The sequence below is a fragment of the Leucopleurus acutus genome, assembly GCF_964270905.1.
Source record: "Leucopleurus acutus genome assembly, chromosome: 7".
Taxonomy (NCBI): domain Eukaryota; kingdom Metazoa; phylum Chordata; class Mammalia; order Artiodactyla; family Delphinidae; genus Leucopleurus; species Leucopleurus acutus.
In genome coordinates this window covers 44675539-44690308 of record NC_139150.1, presented here as the reverse complement: position 1 = coordinate 44690308, position 14770 = coordinate 44675539, and positions in this window count along the sequence as shown.

The following is a 14770-nucleotide window of genomic DNA, read 5'->3' as shown; positions in this document are numbered from 1 at the left end:
CCTTTTGTGTTTTGTTTCATTCACTTAAGATGATGCTTTTGAGGTCCATTCACATTGTAGCATGAATCAGTACTTCATTCCTTTTTATGACTGAATAGTATTCCACTGTATGTATATATCACACTTTGTTTATCCATTCATCCATTGATGTACATCTGGACTATTTCCACCTTTTGGCTATTGCAAATATGAATAGTGCTGTTATGAGCAGGATGTATAAGTACTTGTTTGAGTAGCTCTCTTCAGTTCTTTTAACTTAGAGTAGAATTGCTGGGTTATATGGTAATTCTCTGTTTAATTTTGGAGGATCAGAATTTTTTATTTAAAATTTGGGACAGATATTTATATCAGTAGTGCTTGTTAGATTACTAGCTGTGCTTGATTCATCTGTTGACTTAACTAGGCAAACTTAAAAAGGGTGCTTAACTAAAGACCGTGAAATGAATGAGATATGTAATAGAATGTGAACAACAATACTCACCTTAGACTAGGGCAAGTAGGGTGCCTGCCTGGGTCCCAGGCCTCAGAGGGCCCCATGCTTTAGAATACCTTGATTGAAAATTTGTAAGACTGTCTTGTGCCTGGGGTTGGCCAGGGTTGTGGTACAGATGGCATTGACCAGATGCCCCAGTGAACTCATGCCTGTGGAGTTGTCCTGGGGCCTGTGGTTGGCTGGTTCCAGGAGGACGGCAGATTGCTCCTGTTGCAGTATTTTTTTTTTAATTTTTTTTTTGTGAGATCACATGAGATTGTGCCACCAGAATGATGCTGACATGCTGACTTTAGGTGACTTTCATCACACCAGACTCAAAGTGAGCTCTGGTCTGGATTTCCAACAGTCCACCTTGGGCTTGAGCCATGTGTGTGGGCTTGTGTGTCTTCTCTTGCTCACCCATGTGTCTTGACCGTAGTGTCACCTCTAATCTATAGCACATAATCATGGCAGGGGTGGGGCCAGGTATCCTTTATCCTGGGTATGCCCCTCCATTAGTGCCCAGGCTGGTCACTCTACTTTTCTGAGGGCTCCACCACTTGTCAGACAGTCTCCAGGCATGATGTGTCTATGTTCTCCATGGGCTTTCAAGACCTTTGATCTGTGACACCAGTGGCACCTTCACATCCATGTTCTTTCTTGCCTCCAATCGATATGGTGACATTTGTGCTCTCTCAGGTTGGTCATAAGGGATGAACATTCCTTGTGTGTATGGGTCAGCTCCTCTTCTAGCACCCATGGGCCCCCACCTATCTTCCTTATAGGTGTCAGTGTGTGGGGGGCAGGTGTGTGGTTAATGTGGAGAGAGTTCACATTCTAAGAATGCAGTGATTACAGGAAGACATGGTTGGAAGATATGTTGTTCTATGTTTATGCTATCAAATTTTGAATGGCAAATTTAATGGGGCCAGAAAACAAATTTTTGTCCACATTTTCCCTTCTTATTCTGGGTAAATCTTTTGTTTATGGTCTTCATCAGTGAACCACAGTAACAACCTTGGAGACAATCATTAGAAGCCAGCTTCATGGGCAGTGCAATGGATAATGCAGTGTTATGAGTAATGAAATAATCAGCACTAAATAAATGGTATTAGGGAACTGCAAAGGCAAGACGACTTATGTTGTTTCAACACAAAGAGTTTCTGAAGAGCTAGGGCATGGTGAATAAGTGTGTGGCTACTTTTTCTCATGGTGGAGATAGGACATTTTCTATGCATGACACATTTGACAGTGACAGAAAAGAAGACCTGATGGACCTGAACAGGAAGAAATCGTGCCTGGACACTCTGAAGAATCTTCACATGCACCGATTGGACAATCAGTTAATTCTAAATACCTTTCTCTACCCATTATTCCCTATACTTCATGTGAAGCCATGAATTTTACAATACATTTAAAAATCTAATATTTCCCAGGGTCCTGCATGCCCTAGAGTGTGGCCCTACTGAACAATGCTGTGGGCTTGGGTAAACTAATGGATGCCTTCTATAACTGAATACGATAGTTTCTCAAATGATGAAGAGGGTAGTCCTCTCCAAACAGAGATTGATCTTCATTTCAGGTTATAAAAAGAATACTGCACTCCAAATCAAATTATAAGTAATGTCAGCAGAGTCTAGGTCATGAAGAATTCTATCTCTTATTTGTAACTTGGACACTATTTCATAGTGAAACTGGTTTAGAGAGGCTGCTATTTAGTAGAGAATTATTTTATTTTTTATTTCTTCTTCTTATTATTATTTTTTTTAAATTAATTAATTTATTTTTGGCTGTGTTGGATCTTCATTGCTGTGCTCTGGCTTTCTCTAGTTGCTGCAAGCGGGGGCTACTCTTCATTGCGATGTGTGGGCTTCTCATTGTGGTGGCTTATCTTGTTGCAGAGCACGGGCTCTAGGCACACGGGCTTCAGTAGTTGTGGCACGTGGGCTCAGTAGTTGTGGCTCACAGGATCTAGTGTGCAGGCTCAGTAGTTGTGGCACACGGGCTTGGTTGCTCTGTGGCAAGTGGGATCTTCCCGGACCAGGCCTTGAACCCATGTCCCCTGCATTGGCAGGCGGATTCTTAACCACTGTGGCACCAGGGAAACCCTGAGAATTATTTTAAAAGAGCCAAGACCAGACAAAATGATGCTATTTATGAGACCATTGCAACAGTTCTGGAAGAGATAATGAGGGTAGTGATACAAAGAATGGACATAATGGGTGTTCTCTATAATGCTATTTATTATGTTTTAAAATTGAAGATGTTCAATTATTCATTAACATGGAACTGATTAATAAGGTATGATACATTCATTCAATGGAAAACAATTACTTTAAATGATATAGACCTATATTTAACATGTAATGTTATCACATTATTTTTTCAAGTAAAAAACAGACTGTAAAACAGTTTGTATAGTATTATCTCATTTGGGAGGGAATTAACTCTGCTCCTATATGCATTTGTACATTTATACAGGAAACATTTCTGAAAATAAAGATCCCCAAATACTAACAGTGCTTGATTCTTCATGGCTTGATTAAAGGTGTTCTTAAAAAAATACCCCCTCTTCCCCAACCTATAACAGCATCAGTACAAAATAAACTGCTATATACATCCACCTCATCAGCTTAGGATATAATAAAGCCACAGCATATTTGCTATTCAAATGAATATGGCTTTGTATTCCCCATCCTAACACATGAAAAGTTCATTTTTCTTCAGAAGTTCTCTTCTCTGATATTTTCTGGGACCCCCCAGGTTTACTTACTAAGTCCAAAGGAGTCAGTTAAGGACACCATCAATAAAATGTTCAGGCTGCTGAAGAGTCCAGCCTCTTTGCTGCAATTTCTGCTTCTGGTGGGACACAGTGTAACCTCCAAGATCAGGTAATCCAGAGTACTGAGCAAGACTCTGTCCTTGGTAGGAATCACCGTGGTGGTTGAGGTCCCATCTGCCATAACTCTGGTCCTGCAGTCATTCCTCAGGATGCTAGATCAAGAACTGTTCTAGCATCAACTTTTTGTGTCCAGGCTCATCCCTTTTTTGGCAGTTTGCTCCAAATGCAAACACAGCTGTCTTAACCAGCTGCCTCAAGTCATGGTCCAGTGTAAACTTTCTAGTCCAGACTGAGCATCACAATAGTCCACAACACAGTTTTCAAAATGTGGATCATCCAGTCATAAATAACCCTATTTATGTGATTGTATGTATGTCTCATGCGGGTGAGGGGAGCATGGAGAACCTTATAGATTATACCAAAAATCTCTCTTCTGGGACATCTTTTTCTTTTCCCTCCTCAAGGGCATAGTCCAGTTAAACAAACCCTTAGTTTACATGATTACATTCAGTTAACATCTCAATCAGTAGTTGTTGCATTCAGATACAAGGTGGCCTCCCATTTTTCTCCAAAAGCAATGATTGGATAATTACCTTACATTCATGTAACTAAAGGATATATCCTGGTAGTTTTTCCATATATAGGATAGCTCCAAAGGTCTTCCAAAATGTTCAGAAGCTCCCTAAAAGATGGTTTACTTTTTAAAATGAAAAACATTAACAAAGTTTGCTGACCATTAGTCTGGCTGATGGTTATTGCAGCAATATGGAGGCTGTAATTTCATGACTCCCCTCATTAAAGAGGAATCATAGATTATCTTTCCAGTAAAAGAAAGTGAGTAGTCTTCATAATTAAAGGAAAATGTGTTTTTTTTCCAAGTACTATGAGTTTGGAGTTTATTCATATTATTACATTTCTTATAAATGAACTAACCTCAAGTCCTGGAATTAGCTGTCTTTAAAAATTTAATTTGTATTTTTATGAAAAGAATGAATGTGTATAGTTAGAATATCAAATTATGATAAAAAGCTTATAAAATCCAAAAAGGACTTCTATTTTACCTTATTATTTTTCTTTTTAGATCTTTATTTCCATTCACACCTATCCTCACTGACCATTGCTGATCTACTTTCCAGAGGCATCCGTCTTTTTTTATATTAATTTTTACTAGAGTATAGATTTACAATGTTGTGTTAGTTTAGATGTACAACAAAGTGAATTAGTTATACATATACATATATATATATATATATTCACTCTTTTTTAGATTCTGTTCCCATATAGGCCATTACAGACTATTGAGCAGAGTTCCCTGTGCTATAAGTAGGTCCTTATTAGTTATTCATTTTATATATAGTAGTGTGTATATGTCAATCCCAATGTCCCAATTTAACCCTCCCCCCCGTTACCCCCTGGTAACCATAAGTTTGTTTTCTACATCTGTAACTCTATTTGTTTTGTAGATAAGTTCATTTTTACCCTTTTTTTTAGATTCCGCATATAAGTGATATCATATGATATTGTCTTTCTCTGTCTGACTTATTTCACTCAGTATGATAATCTCTGGGTTCATCCATGTTGCTGCAAATGGCATTATTTCCTTCTTTTTTATGGCTAATATTCCATTGTATATATGTACCACATCTTCTTTATCCACTCCTCTGTTGATGGACATTTAGGTTGCTTCCATGTCCTGGCTTTTGTAAATAGTGCCAGAGGCATCCATCTTTAATTTTTTAAGCTACATCTTCTGTATTTATTTCCATGTTTCCAAATAATATAGTTTACATCTGTCTCTTTAGTCTTCAATCTCAGACATTTATTGACTTCCTATTATGGAAGATGAGAATTTTAGCCCTTTATCAACTCCCTCTTTTTATCCACTCATTGTTTTAATGTAGTTTGGGTAAGTCTATATTCAAGTGATTGCATTTTCTTTCTACTACAACCTTTTGTTTTTCCTGGAGATAATGATTCTCTCTCTCTCTCTCTCTCTCTCTCTCTCTCTCCCCCCCCCCCTTCCCTCACTCTTTCTCTCTTTTTTTTTGACTTGCTTATATATATTTGAAACCATGGGTTAGTTTCCCTGACCCTCCAGTACTATTGTAAAATACCTCTTATTTCAGTTTCCACACAAACTTGTCAGATAAAATTTCAGTTTCATATTATCTGGTAGATATCTTTCCTCAAGGTTCCTCTCCTTCTGCTCCATGCTGTCCTTCTAGACTGGTTGCTTGCTTGGTCTAATTCACAACTATTATCTTTGCATTTCATTTTACCATATTCCTGGAAGCTCTCTTTGCTTTATTCTGTGTTGGATTCCCCATTTTGCTGAGTCATTTGCTTTCCTTTTCTCTTGGTAATTCCTTTGGTTTTCTGGAGCATATCCTTCTGTAGTGTCCTTAGAAAAGGCTAAAGGAAAGGAACAGTTTTGACACTTTATATACCTGATAATTTTTTTGTTCTTCCCTTACACTTAACTGATAGCTTGCCTGGGTATAAAATTTGGGGTAGAAACTAATTTTCTCTTCAGAATTGCTCCGTAGTTTTCTACAGAGCTTTTAAGGATCTTGTTGGGACATGCAATGCAATGCAATGCAGATTCCTGAACCCTTTCTGGAAATTTTTAGAATTTTTTCCCTTATTCCTGCTATTCTCAAATTTCAGAATATACGCCTCAGCATTAATCTTTTACATTTATTAGTCTGAGCACTTAGTGGATCCTTGTCATTAAATTTCACTTGGAAATTTTCTCGCATTATTCTTTTTTGCAACTTCTACTGTATGGATAGGATGGGTCTCCTGCATTGATGTTCTCTAGTTTCTTATTTTTGTTCTTTTTTCCAGTCTCTTTGTTTTTACTTTCTAGAAGAGTTCTTTTACTTAACCTTCTCACTCACTGTTTAATTGAAATTTCTGTTTAATTGAAATTTCTATTTTGGTGGTCATATTTTTAATACTGAAATTTATTTCCTTTCTTTGATCATTTATAAAGATAGTATCTTGTTCTTTTTCATGAATGCAATACCTTTTATTTTCCCTCTGATAATATAGCTATTTTTATTTTAAAGGTTTGCCTCCCATTCCTTGCATTGCTTGTTTTCTCCAAATTCTCTTTTTAATCTATTTATTTTCTCTTTATCTTTCATGTTGGAGGCCTTGTTTATTTGCCTCAAATGATCCGTGGCCCGTCATTCACATTTACTAGTGGTGGCTTGAAGCTGACTGAAAGCCAGTGTGTGTTGGTGTTGTTGACTGATTATCCAGCTTTTCGGTTGAAAACCCTTACACGTCAGTCTCTGTAGGTCTTTATTCTGGGGTGGTTCAACTTTTTCAGGAAAATATTCTCCAATATATTGTTTGGGGAGTAAAGATTGGACTGCTGGAATTCTGGAACTGGTCAAAAAAGAGGGTTTGGGGGAGGTCTCTCTGTTCAGCATATAGACTTTCAAATTACGTAGTTACTGGTTTTGGTTCAGTACCTTTTTTTGTGTCTGGTGTCCTCACTTCTGCAGTTTCTTTTGTTCATTTTCCCCCAGCATACTGCCCATCTCCTGCAGGAAATGTGAAGGTGTTCATCTGTTAGTGTTGGGTAGGTACCTAGGGCCTCATTGCTTCTCATAACACATTTGCAAATAATCTTTTTCTTTTCAGCCTGTTGCCTCACCTGTGTCTTCTGCTTTACCAGGTATCTAAAATTCTTGAGAATTAAAAAAATATATGTTAGCTTGTTTCTTGACTGAATGGTTGTACCCATTCTTCCATGATTTTTCTTAATGTATTGCAGCTCTGGGTTATTTGTGTCTTGGTTTTATAAAATGGAGATTGTGCTTCTGTTTCTTATTCATGTTGATGTTTTGGGGGTTAACTTTAGAGCATAGAATGTAAATGTTTACCATTCTTAATGTATATAAAGTATTCACGTCTCAAGTCATTACTCTTTACAATAAAAGCATAAAGAGAAACTTTATTCATGCATTTGCTAGTTATTTATCTTTACTGGGGAATGTTAGTTGGAGTTTCTCTTTAATTGTAAGATGTGTTTTTTCAGTTGACAATGAGAAATATAGGATACCAAAAACAGTCTGGCCAAAATAGCTATGGTTATATGAACATAGAGAATATATTGCTGAGATAGTTCTTAATATAGTAATGTAACATAAATGAAAAATTATACCAGTAACTAAAAATTAGAATGAACGAATCGTTTAAAATGTGTCTGTTAAGTGCTAGGCTCTGAGACAACAGAAAAAAATAACCGAATTGTATGCTCTGTTAGAAGAAAAAGCCAGAAGTTGTTAACAGTCAAAGCCTTTCATACCCTCCCTACAGAAATCAGGGGAACCTTCCTTTTCTGCTATTTTCAGCCAGTTCTGAACATGCAGGTTGCTCTGTCTGTGACATTTTCTCCTCTGCACGGCTTCCACTGAAACCAGATCCATTGGTCTTGATACAGGTTATCATATGAGAATAGTAGGAATTATAGTTAACTAACTCAGAAGTCCAGGAAATACTGTATTAATTTTTTTTTTTTTTCTGGGGCTTCCCTGGTGGTGCAGTGGTTGAGAGTCCGCCTGCCAATGCAGGGGACACGGGTTCGTGCCCCGGTCCGGGAAGATCCCACATGCCGTGGAGTGGCTGGGCCCGTGAGCCATGGCCGCTGAGCCTGCGCGTCCGGAGTCTGTGCTCCGCAACGGCAGAGGCCACAACAGTGAGAGGCCTGCGTACCGCAAAAAAAAAAAAAAAAATTTTTTTCTGGAAATGAACTCAATTTTTCAGCTTGGGCCCTCGCCCCCACCCCCCATTCTGCAATCTTAGGCAAGTGCCAGGATGTTTGCAAGCCTGTTTCGGTCATTTGTCTTCTGTACAAGTGGTTAACTGTGAGAACACCGTTGTCCCAAGCCACATGGTCTTTTCATCTCTGGCTGACCTGGTGCTTTTGGGTTGTGCTTGGTGTGTGGTGAGCTTTGGTGAGCCTGGGAGCCCCCAACCCAGAAGATTAGCCTTCATCATGTCCCACGAGGTTCTTTCTTGGCAGTCCTGTTGCCTCTTGGGCATTGCCAGGGAGCAGTCTACAAGCCATCTGCTCTCTACATTTGCAGACATCTTTCTCTTCAACTTTCATCTCTCAAATTCTTTTCTCCTATATGGTTTTGGTTCTTTTGGAAATAAAATCTAGGAAAGGAATTGAATGTAGGCAACTTTTGATTTCTAGTGTGCTCCACAGGATAGATACATTGATTTCTACCTTCTTGAATGGAAAGGTGAAAACATAAGAAAATCGTAATTAGTATCTCAAAAAGTTACTCTGTCAAGTTGTGAGCGGTCAAATCTACAAGTGTGTTTGGAAGACCATGCATTCAGAGAAGAGGAAATTGTGGAGGACACCAAGTCCAGGATTTTCATTTTTCACATGAGGAGTCCAAGGGCCTGAAAGGTCAATGACCTGACAAAGACCATGTGAACAATTCTTCTTGTGAATTTGGTTACTGTTTCTGTTGACTCCAAACAAACACTGAATCAGTCTCACCCAGGCTTTTGGACTAAACTCTAAGGGAACCTCAAAATAGATGGAATTTGATTTTTATGTTGTTAGGTAATGTTTGGAACCAAAGGCTTATTCTATACGGTGCCTAGAACACTGTGGACTTTTCGTAACTGTCAAACAACGACAGAACGTTAGTGTTTTCCAATGCTGGGCAAATGGGCATAGAGCTGGTCTTGACAGCATCCTTGCCTGACCCTCTGAGCCTGCAGCTTATTTGCTGTTGAAAATAGAGGACAGCTCCATTATCAACTCCTCTCATGGAGTGGATGAAAGGCAGCATTGAATGATTATGGAAATCACCCTAAACCTCTTTGTTTTTAAATATCCTTAGCTGTAAAACGAGTTTAATATACCCTTGACTACCCACTTCCTAGAGTTAGCATGAAAATTATGTGAAAGAATGTCCAGAATTAACATATCCAACAAATATTTATTCCATGTCTATTGTGTTCTGGAGCATATTAGGCACAGCCAGTGCAGGGGTGAGTAGAATTGTATCTACTCTCGCCTGTATAATGCCAGTAGTCACATAAATAAATCTATAGTTATTAAGCATTCTGATAAAAAACACTATGGAAAAGTAGAATGGTGTTAAGCCCCCTTGAGGAAGTAACGTTTAAACTGATAGCTGAAGGCTGAGTAGGAGGTCATCAGGCATAGGGTTGTGGGAAGAGCATTCTAGACACAGGGAATGGCAGGTACAAAGGCCCTGATGAGAGCACTAAAGTAGGCTAGTGAGGCTGGAGCAGAGCAAGAATGGCAGAATATGAAGGTGGAGCTGTAGGCAGGGGCCAAATTTTGTGGCCTTGTACGTGAGACTGCTTTGTAAGCTTGTTAAGCATTTCAGATGTTGGGGCTTCCCTGGTGGCGCAGTGGTTGAGAGTCCACCTGCCGATGCAGGGGACATGGGTTCGTGCCCCGGTCCGGGAGGATCCCACATGCCGCGGAGCGGCTGGGCCTGTGAGCCATGGCCGCTGAGCCTGCGCGTCCGGAGCCTGAGGTCCGCAACGGGAGAGGCCACAACAGTGAGAGGCCTGCGTACCGCAAAAAAAAAAAAAAAAAAAAAAAGAATTTCAGATGTTAAATAAGATTCAGTGAGGCTTCAGAAATCATGGCATATACCATATATAAAAATAAATTCAAAATGGATTAAAGACCTAAATATAAGACCTGAAACCGTAAAACTCCCAGAAGAGAACATAGGCAGAACACTCTCTGACATAAATCATAGCAATATTTTTTTGGATCTTTCTCCTAAGGCAGATAAATAAAAGCAAAAATGAACAAATGGGACCTAATTAAACTTAAAAACTTTTGCACAGCAAAGGAAACCATCAACAAAACAAAAAGACAACCTACTGAAGGGGATAAAATATTTGTAAATGACATGACCAGCAAGGGGTTAATCTCCAAAATATATAAACAGCTCATACAACTCAACATCAAAGAAAACAAACAACCCAATCAAAAAATGGGCAGAAGACCTGAATAGACTTTTTTTCCAAAGAAGACATACAAATGGCTAACAGGCATGTGAAAAGATGCTCAACATTGCTAATTACTAGAGAGATGCAAATTAAAACAATAATGAGAAATCACCTCACACCTGTCAGAATGGCTATCATCGAAAAGTCTACAAGTAATAAATGCTGGAGAGGGTGTAGAGAAAAGTGAACCCTCGTACACTGTTGGTGGGAATGTAAATTGATACAGCCACTGTGGAAAACAGTATGGAGGGTCCTCAAATATAATCCAGCAATTCCACTCCTGGGTATCTATCCAGAAAAAATGAAAACTAATTCAAAAAGATACATGCACCCCTATGTTCACAGCAGCACTATTTACAATAGCCAAGATACAGAAGCAACCTAAGTGTCCATCAACAGATGAATGGATAAAGAAGATGTGACACATATATACAATGGAATATTACTCAACCATAAAAAGAATGAAATAATGCCATTTGCAGCAACATGGATGGACCTAGAGAATATTATACTTAGTGAAGTAACTCAGACAGAGACAAATACTGTATGATATCACTTATTTGTGGAATCTTAAAAAAATAAAACAAATGAGTGTATGTAGAGAAACAGACTCACAGATACAGAAAACAAACTAGTGGTTACCAGTGGGGAGAGGCAAGACAGGGGTATGGGATTAAGAGATACAAACTACTATGTATAAAATAGATAAGCAACAAGGATATATTGTACAGCAACAAGGAGTTATAGGCGCTACTTTGTAATAACTTTTAATGGAGTATAATCTATAAGAATATTGAATCATTATGCTGTACACCTGAAACTGATATAATATTGTAAATCAACTCTACTTCAGTAAAGAAAAGAAATCATGGCATGGATGTCGATCAGAGTTTTGAGTTAGTTATTATCAGTGCTCAGTCTGTGGTTCACTTCGTTATCAAATAGTGGTTGTACATGTGGTATCTGGAGACAACGGCCTGGGCCTGAATCTTGGCTCTGACAGTTCTTAGCTGTGTGATCTCAGGCAGCTACTTACCATCTCTGTGCCTCTTTTTCCTCATCTGTAAAACGGTGAAATAATGGCATCTACACAGAGGGTTGTTGGGAGTTAAATGAGTCAATATGTTATTTTACGGAGAGCCTGGGGTATAGAATGCACTCAGCACGTGAATAACTATTACCTCTATGTTTGGGCTGTATTGAGGTTAACAGTAGTCTTTCAGATGAATGGTGCCAGTATTTTTATTTGTTTGAAAATATATCTTCCAGAGCATCTTTGTGGTGTGGTGAGGAGAGCTGAGTCTGGGGTAGAAGTACTGGCCTAGTGTAGGATTATCTTCTAAATCTCAGTTTCTTCATCTGTAATTTAGGAGAAATCTTCCTGCCTGCTACTATTTTCATCATTTTTATACTCTGCATCATTTTCAATAACCTGCATTTAACATGTAGAAAGAGGTCTCTTTTGTAATATTCCTTTTCTGTAATCTGGTGGCTTATAGACTAGCAGCTGAATTCATTCAACAGCTGAATGTATTTGCTTTCCCTGGTCTTGGAAGAACTGTAACAAAGAAGAAGCTAAGAACCATGCCTCTCCTGTTATGCTGATAAACACCTTTTCATTTCTCACTGGACAACATTGTTCTATCATTCCTGTTGTTGCCTTTACGTCATGGAATAGTCTCACTTTTGTCAACAACCCGGGTCCTTTCTATTTTGTGTCTTATATTTAGAGTCTGCCTTGTTGCATGATTTCACTTTCCCTTGTGATAAAATCTAACACCCATACAGAATCGGAAATGAGAATGGTGATTGTTTCCTTATTAATTGCATTATTGCCTTTTCCTAAATCCTGTGTTAATTGGTAGCCTCTGCATGTAGCCTGCTTCCTTCATATGTGTTAGATTACAGCAACTTGGTATCTGGGTTATCAAATGGGACCCATCTGTGGGGGAATTATATCACAGCAGGAAATAATTTAAATCTTTAAAACTGAATTTTTATGCGTTGTGAGAGAAAGGAGTTCCAGGGAAAAAAGGTAGAGAAATAATGTTTTACAAAATGCTCTCCCTTATGTTGCTTCATCCAGTCTCGCCCTTTGGAGAAGCACCTTGTCTGATGTCTCTTTTAGACATGAGGTGACTGTGGGCCTCATTAGCAGAGATTCACTTACCCTGAGCCACACAGCCAGCATATTGGAGAGCTGGGCTTGAACCCTGGTCTTTTGCCAACCTCAGTAATGCCTGTGCCGTGACATGCAGTTGTGGGTTATCAAGAGGGAGCTAGGTTTTCTGGTTGCTAATGATATTCTCCCTGGCTTTCATTTTAGTGATGTTGTCTGTGGCCTTGTATTAGAAATAAATAAGCCATGTGGACAGAGTGTTTCAAGTCCAGAGGACCCTGGTGCTGACGTGTGCTGTTCCCAGTGACTCACAGCCAGTGATATATGTCTAAATTAACAGGGAATGTGTGCCTAATGCACGGGGCTCCAGGGAAGGAACTAAAACTACGAAATCAATCGAGTATAGCTCTTTGTACACGTGCGACACCAAACCCAGATCACGTTGTGACCGTGACACTTGGTCAAACTGATTATTCTACGCAGGACCATGGTTACATTACGTCTTCTATCTGATTGGAGAGGAGGGGACGTCTTGGGAAGCCTCATACCTTCCTGCTTTGGAGACGGTGCTCAGGATTATTAGTCCTCGAGGCAGGTGACTACCTCTTCTGAACAGCAGGGCGAGCTGTAGATACAGTCAGAGCTGTGGGAGACAAGTCCTGTAGTAGAGAGAATTTGCGTGCTTTTAACATGCATCAAGGATTGTGCACTAAGGCTGGAATATCAGCCCTAGCATTCATTAAAATTACCCCAGGAATTTTGAGAAAGTATATATACCTGAAGTCCCACCCCAGCACAATCAAATCAGAATCTCTGGAGAGAAAATTAAAAGAGAATAGAGAAGGGAGTATCTTTTGATGGGATCCCTCCTCTTTCATTCTCTCTTTTGATCAGTAAGTCTTGACTTCCAGAGTTATGTCTGCTCTGCTACACAACCACTGCCATGGTTAGGTATTGTGGACTCTTACAAAGGAACAAGACTTCTTGATTTCAGCTGCAAATGATCTCTTCCTGGCTTTCATTTCAGTGCTGTTATTACTTGTGTGGGGTTGCTGGAAACTAACGAGACAGGAGGACAGAGCATCTCAAGCCTGAGAACCCTCTCAGGTGCTGATCCGTCCATTTCCATTGGATCACTGCTCATGGTGGTTCAATTAGAATAACTGGGGAAGCTTTCAAACAACAATGACACCTCAGCACCATCTCTCAAATATTCTTATTTAATTAGTCAGGTGTGGGGCTTGGGTTTTGGTAGTTTTACAAAGTTCCCAGGTGCAGCCAGGAATTGGAAAAGCACTGAGGGCTACGGGGTGCTAGGCAGCTCACCTGCACACTCTGTTTGAGGGAATGCCCTCGCATGAGTGAAGGTGCCTTTGCTGTCCAGCTAGTGGTCAGAGAGGTTATTCAGTGTCCCATCAACAGGTGGCTATATTGTCATTCTGCTCATTGCTCTTAGGCTCCTTAGTTCTGTTTGGGAAATAATGGATCTCTGTGCTCCTGGCCTCCACCCCAGGAATTCAAAGTCAGGGATGACAGCAAGTCGCCTGCTGAGGAGACCTTAGGTAAGTTGGTGCAGGGTTCGTGAGGATGGCTATAAGGGTTCAAAATCTGTCCACACTGGCCTTCTTAGCCTTTGGCCATCTCACACTTTGGGCTTCCATAAAAATGATTATGTTTCAGTCAAGGAAGAAACCAAAACCCTTTTAGTAGAGGGAGGCTGGAGAGAATAAGAGGTAGTAGCTCAGGGAGGATCTTAGGAGATAAAGAGGTTCTATGTTTTGATTTTGACTCTTCGATGGGAATCTGACATCATCCTTCCAGCCTCTAGAGCTTGGGCTTCTCAAAGTGGCTTTTCTGCCTTTTATAAAGGTGACTGAAAATGCCCCAGTGGTCAGGTCATTCCTGATCTCCCTGGATCTGAAAAAATGGAAATATGATCTTATGGTGCTTAAGATTCCCATTTGGAAGGTCTTGTGGAAAAACATGAAGCCAAACAGAAAGGGGAAAAAAATCCCATGGATGCTTCCTCTGGCTTTCTATGTGCTTAGTATACAAAATGCCCGTGGAGTTTAGGGGCTGTCAGGCCTTGGCCTGGTCATCCCTTCCTCGCCTCAAGTCTCCTCGGTGCAGCCCCTCCTTCGTGAATCCTTGCTCGTCTTGCCAGCTGAGTTAAGCGTTGTTTTCTTTTTCTTTCTTTTCTAAGCACTTTGTGGCCTCTTTGAGGCAAGGTCTTACTTATAGCACTTCTTTCTCCCCCTTAGACTGCTAAGTTCTCTCAGGCAAGAGTCCTGCTCACTCATTT